This window comes from Barbatula barbatula (assembly GCF_947034865.1).
Source record: "Barbatula barbatula genome assembly, chromosome: 21".
Lineage (NCBI taxonomy): Eukaryota > Metazoa > Chordata > Actinopteri > Cypriniformes > Nemacheilidae > Barbatula > Barbatula barbatula.
In genome coordinates, this window is record NC_136784.1 from 7,867,541 (window position 1) to 7,874,554 (window position 7,014).

Here is a 7,014-nt window from a genome sequence, read left to right on the forward strand (position 1 = left end):
TTAGATCCGCCTGACGCGAAGGACATCTGTGGAGTTGTCTTTACGGATAAAGGGGTTTTTGCTTTGTTTTTTAAACCAAGCTGGGATACAATCGCAGTCACGGATGGATTTAATCTGAGAACTACAGAGGATGTCTTGCACAAACACTGTTGCCCCTCCTCTGTTATTTAAAGCACACTCTTCAGGAACCGTTTGACCATGTACGTCTGCCGAGGACATATTGATACGAAACCCATTGTCATGGGGGAATTTTTTTGAAAACTCACTCCTAAAAAAGTTCTTCATGACGGAGAGCATGAAGAGATTCTTCTGCTACCTTATTCACACTCCGTGAGTGCTTCTTCACAGTTGACTGGGTATTTTTTTAGGGTCAAAGGATCTGTAAATCTACTTGCATATATATGAGGAGCATTCACCACCTATATTTTTGTGCTATATATTACCACGTGTGGGCGAGGCCAAGACAGAACAATTCTATCAAGAGTTTATAAGGAATTTAAAAGATTCGCTCTTCACATCGACAAACACGAATTATTTCTCAGACGATTTTGTACGGTTAACATTTTATTTACAGTTCATTTACAGCCAATCCTGTTAACTTAAATTCAAAATGTCCCCGATCATCTCTGTGATTAGACTTTGGGGCATTCATGATGTGTGAAGTGTATCTTTAACGTGAGAGAGAAAATGTGACACAGACGTTTGAAATGATGTGCGGATTAACGGTTCATTGTAACCTCCTGGGGATTTTTTAAAATAATTCCTATAGTACTTTGATATAAAAGTATGTATTACTCTCTGTTGATAAATACCCATTTTCAGTATGGGCCGCAGGACATATGTCAGCATTTTAACCTGAAGGCTGCAGATGATTTTTTTACTGAAGGTATTTATTTTCTTTTATTTAAGAGGTGTTTTTGTGAGGAAGGGTCATTGAACAGCATCTATAGTCAACATAGTACAAATTTGATATGATAATTTGTTCATTATAGCATTCTTATTATTACTATTATAAGATTTGTAAAAAATGAAATGCACTTAACATTTATACCGTATACTTTTATATAAACCTCAGATTACACGACATCAAATGCATGTTTCTTAAATACAGTATGTTGGTATATTGGTGGCAACAATATGATCATATCTATCGTGTATATACAGGCCATGAAACACTTTTCCAATTATGTCTGACCTGACTGATGTTGTCTCATGTCATATAAAATGTTTCCAACCATTAATAATGTGTCCAAATGTTCTGCCCAACATGTTCTGATTCGGATAAACTCAAGACTAAAGTGGGTTTGGTATCATTGGTAAAATGATAAACACATACTTTTTTATTGAAGGCATAATAAAGTACAAACAATGTGTTGTGCAAAGTAAGACATTGCAAATTACGTAGTTCTTGACATGACAGTAGTCGGGTCAGACAATGTTGGTTATGTGCTTCCAGGTCTCCAAGCTGTGAGATTCATTCCAGTGCCTTCTAAAGTATTCACCACAACATTTTACAGATCATATGAACAGATATTAATTTGTTTACGTGTCATAGAATGCATATTACAGCGCAGGTATGTTCTTGTGTTGGAGGGAACGCTGCAGACTTCAGGAGGTTATGCTGACATAACTGTACAGAGTTCCAAAATCTACCAACCTGTGATGTTTCTGTGTTCATTTTGCACTCAACATCAGCCATAGTGATTTGCATTCTTGCACGCATTTTATTAAAGTTCTATAGGTTATTTTTTCTTTTTTTTAAACATGGCAGATTTTTACACAGTGCCTACCAAAAACCATATGACCCAGGACTGCTGCTTCCTCACTTCAACTCTTTTTTTCCACCATCAAATCCTTGTTTAGAAGCTTAGATGTTCCATTTCATGTCACAGCCCCTGTCTACACCAGTCTGAACTTATTTACCAACATCAGCTTTTTTCTATAACTGACTGCAATAAAAGAAAACAAACATTTATGATAAAAAATGAACAATTTTTGATCAAGCATATGACTATTTGCAGTACAGCTGGGTACTCCTCCCATATAAATGCATTCAAAAGAGATATAAACAGAGGGTAAAAAAGTATAAAAAAAGTTTTGTAAAGAAATATATTTTTATGAAGAAATTATTTGTAAAATGTATGAAAACTATTATGTACATTTCCAATGCAATGTAAGATTAAAAAGGCTAATTCCTTTTGTATCGAGTCGTCTTGTTCTTTCGTTGTTTGAATACTTTGAATTTTGTTGATGGCAACATTGTTTTTCTAGTTTATTCAAATCAATAATTATCATGTTTTCTATTTAGATAAGAATCACAAATTCATCTTTTTAAAGATGTATTTCCACTAACATTATTCAAATAATGCACTCATGAACTCAGTGTGAGCATTGTTCTGCACACAAAATGTCTGATTAAAATTTCACAATTAAACATTCCTGTTTACCCCCTACTCAAATGTCACATTTGTTTGCTTCCGTCACATTTGTGTTGCTAAGCAACTACTTGATTGACACCCGATCACAATTTGATGCAGTGAGTGGAAGAGTTAGAAGCTCCAGAAATCCCTGTAGGATGAACCAATCTCATTTCCAGTTTTGCTAACTTAATGTATGAATTTGCAAGAGTTGTAAGGTTTAGATTAACTTTGCACAAAGTTACAAGGGAAATGATACATCCACTGATCTTAAAGTGCATTGTGTTGTGTATTTAAAGAAAGCTTTATGGATGCTCTGTCAACAGAGGAACCGGTAAAACTTAACAACCCAAACCTTCACCTCCAACTTTTAGTGCCAATGTAAATCATTAAATTCTAAAACTAAAATGCAGATACTAACCAAACTCAGCGTGGAAAAATATCTCTCTGTTTTTTCATCATAGGTGGTAAGTTACTGTGTGTCTGCAATTTCAAAGAACTCACTGTATGTGTGAAAATTCACTCTTTGTTAGCATCAGTATTATTTCTTTCTTTTTGATCTGGCCACTTTCAACTCCCTGGAAACATTAAACAAATTGTAAGAAATAACAACAAATGACACAGTCAAATGAATATTGTACATTGTGAAAAAACACATGAATCAAGCTAAGATTGTAGAATATTTATTCCTCGGTGATGCCTATGAAAGAGTGGAGACGAAACAAACTCTTCTTGGAAGTGTATTTCTGACAGACTCTGTGATACTAACATTTACAGTGAATTCAAGGCCAATTCTAGTTTGCGATATGAGTAAGAATTTAATTAAGAATTTAATAATGCATGATTATGAATTTTGTAAAGAAATAATTAAAAAACGATGCCGAATGTTTTTCTAGAATGCAGACTTCTGTTTACAAATACCTTGGGATCCAGATCTTACCAGTGAACAAAGGGTAACAAAAATCTTTAAAATAAAAAATTTGAAATGCTTTTTAGTATGCCTGAATATAACTGCATTGGGTCAGAAATATGCAATATTATTAACATAAACTATCTTATTGCTTATTTACCTATACATTGTCAGGCAATTTCTATGTTGGCTGGTTTCTTCCCTTGATATAAATTTGAATAAAAATATCCTAGATAGGATACACTTTGACATCAGCAATAAAACAAAACAGAAAAAAAGCATGGCATACGGGGAATGTTTTCTATTTGTATATTATGTATTATTAAATGTACTATTAATATTATGAATTGAGGAAGACCAACAGTGTTTTTATTTATGTGTGTCGAACATGTCTCTTTAGCGACAATAGAATACTTGTAGTTTCATTGCATCATCAAGTTCATACCCTGCCATCCATTTCCCTATCAGAGCAAACCTGCAAACTTATTTTTGTGTTGCAATTATATTATATATATTTTCTTGATAAGATTTTATCTCTCTGTCTGTCCTATTTTGTTGAAAATGCTTCCTCTCTAGGGAACGAAAACCCACATCAAACCATTCAGATGCAGTCGTATAATCCTGTGGTCTACAGTTTATATTCTATGTCACAGTAAAGTTCATGTCCAGCCTTTCATCTCAGTGCTGCCACGTTTTATAACGCAACAGCTTCAAGCGCATAAATATCTTTCAGACGAACCAGCAAATTTTTCTCTTTCTACATCATTTCACGCCAATAGTGAGATCAAGGTTACTTGTAAAATGTCCTCTTTACCGCAGTGAAGTGCTAGATGACACCGCAGCATTTGTAGCGCTCTTAGCATAGTGCTTTTAGAGGTGATGTGGGAAATATTTCAATGTTCAAATGTTTTCCTTTCTAACGTAAAACAAGTTATTCAGATGTTGCTTTTTGAAATGTGTGCCATCTCTGTGGCGCTTTTAATGTTGAGTTTGGGATGTGTCTTTCAGGGAGTGTTTTGGTATATAAAAAATTATTTTGCAGCACAGTTCTGGTGTCTAATGCTAGTGGTGCAGAAATTACATCAACATTAAGCCTTCCTCTGAATATAGAGAGAGTCAAGGGATTGTGATAATCTAAGACTCGCAGATTTATTGCAGACTGCATTCTGTAGCCTAAAATAAGATTTTAAGTTTTAAGTTAACACCTTACCCTTCTACATGTACAACAAACCACTCATTGGTGAGTTCTCATATCTGGCTTTCCGAGCAATCGCCATGCCTTAATACCTTCAGCAGATCCCATACTGGTGTTCTCATTTCCCACTGGCTGCAGATTCAGATTGCAAATGCACTCATGGCTACTCAAGAAAGCGAGTGCAGATGTCTCCACTGTGTTACAGTCTTCGGCTGCATCTGCCCGAATCCATGCGGTAATGAGATTCTTAGAGGCATGATTAAACACGCTGCTCTTGAACCTCAACTGAGACAATGAAGCACTTATCCAGCCCAGGTGGATGACACAACTGACAAAGGCAAACCGCCGTGTTGTGACAATATTTAGTCCAAAATGAGAAGTAACAGAGGACAATCCGTTTGCATGAGGAAAGAATGCGCTTAGTTTCTTCCATTGTAATCTTCCAAGGTCACTTTCCTTTCCTCTTGGTGAGGAACAAGCGTGTCGCTGCCCTGAGATTTGATGGATGTCTCATTCTAGGATGACACTGTCGGCACCATTTTACAATGAAGGCATGACAAAGGCCTTCACAGTAAAGCTCACCAGAGACTTATGATCATTTCCAATTAAAAGTAAGCAATTCAGTTGTCATGGAGGAGTTATGGAAATTCATATTCTCAGACTCTGAAACCCCTCACCCTAAAGGATATATGCTGGAAATGGCCATCTCTATTCCTTCCCCTCAAGCACCCAGAGTGATTTATTCAAAAAACATTAGGATGTGGCGCTATTGCCGTAAAGAACAAAGGACAACGTAAGGGCATCACCCACAGGTCCATATGCATCAAATGCTTTGTGACCTTAGGTTCACTATATATAAAGATGTTAAGTTCTGTAATTGTATATATTATCTGAACAGTGTTTGATTCATTAAATCTCTAAAGATTACACTTTTTAAGTAAAAAAAAAAGCTGTGTAGTCTTAATCCCATAAATTGTTGCACCTATCTGCATATTGACCTGTAGCTTGTAAATTTCACCTACTCCGAAACAGTGTTCATGCTTAATATGCTGTATAAAAGATAAAGTAAGCTAACATAACAGTCACAAACATAATACATGTATTTACCACCAGACACTTTTGAGAAATCATCTCATTGAAGAGAAAAATCTTTCTACAGTATACAATTGTAACATGTGACGACCTGTTTCATTAATTCTGCTGAGGAACAACATAGTTCTTTAAAGGATGCTATAAAATGAAAGAGTATGGTAACAGATCAAGTTGCGTCAAGCTCATTTCTTATTTCTTGCATGTATCTATGGTCTCTATGTAAGGCTAGAGTCAAACTGCAGGGGGGTTTGTGGGATGGAGTGTCAGCACCATCAGGTGGCTGTAAACTGGTATTTTTTTAATATTAAACATATTTAGTGAAAATATTTCAGACATTTCATTTTCAGTAGATGCAATATCATATGTTTTTGTGTCTTGTGTGTATATGTTTGGTTTTTCCCTTTACAGTTATCATTGAGCCAGCTCAGTGTCGTATAGCTGCGATTCCCAAACTTTTTCATTGACACCTAGAGGGGTATAATATATATTGAGACCCACCAAAATATTTTTAAATGTAAATATGGGGAGAAAATACACAGAGTAGACTCGTTTTTATTTTCCTAAATAGAATCTATCAAATTTAAGCTGCAATATCAAACTATCTAATGGTAAAATATCAAAGCTATTGTCATTGCCAGTCATTAACTGGACTAAACTGTTGTTTTGGGTGTCATTCAACAGCCAGGTGACTTTCCACGACCCACCTCATGCCACTGTGCGACCCACAAGTGGGTCCCGACCCACAGTTTTAAAACCCCTGGCCTACATGACCTAAGAATGTTTGAGCCAGTTGTTAACAATCCTACAAATATAATATCATAAATAGTTAAAACATTCATATTTAACTCCAAGATGGTATGTTCTGTGTGACCTGTGTTCTGTTCTGTTATACACTATTCAGTAGCCTATATTAGCCGGTGTGACATCATCTGTCTCCCTAAACATTCGGCTCATTTTTAAAGGAACCTCACGGCGGGAGGGGGCGTCGCCATTTTGTTTGTTTTAGTGAAACTGTGGGAGGAGGTTGAGATGCGGTTGCTTAACACGGAAAGCTACGATAGGACCCATTTTTGTAAGTACTTATAACTAGCCTAAAACATAATGGATTTCACTGCCTGCATTACAAGCGTAACTGATAGTGTTTAGGTTCGAAACCAGCTAGAAGCTTTCACACTATACAGCAGCGGTAAATGACAGGCGTTGTATAACTGGCATCTCTGAATATCTTTAAACATCTCTGCCGACTGAAACGGAATATGAAGAATGTGTCAATTTGCCGCGAGTACAGCATGAGCAAAACCCGCACATGGCGCGCCGCAGTGCAAACGTCCAGACAGATGTTGATCTCGCGACAGCAGACCGTTAGCAGGTTAGCTGTTCTGTTAGCTAAAGCTTTTAAA

At 36.3% G+C, this 7,014-nt stretch overlaps 1 protein-coding gene across 2 annotated transcripts in view; it reads left to right on the forward strand.

Moving 5' to 3' along the window:
• Positions 1-6,553: 6,553 nt before the first annotated feature.
• Positions 6,554-7,014, forward strand: part of rad21b (RAD21 cohesin complex component b) — an 8,018-nt gene continuing 7,557 nt past the window's right edge. Inside the window, exon 1 of one of the 2 annotated variants that reach the window (XM_079484990.1) lies at positions 6,554-6,686. The gene's annotated coding sequence lies outside the window, so the exon portion shown is untranslated. Of the gene's footprint in view, positions 6,984-7,014 lie in introns of both variants that reach the window. The other variant, XM_079484991.1, reaches the window with a different exon arrangement.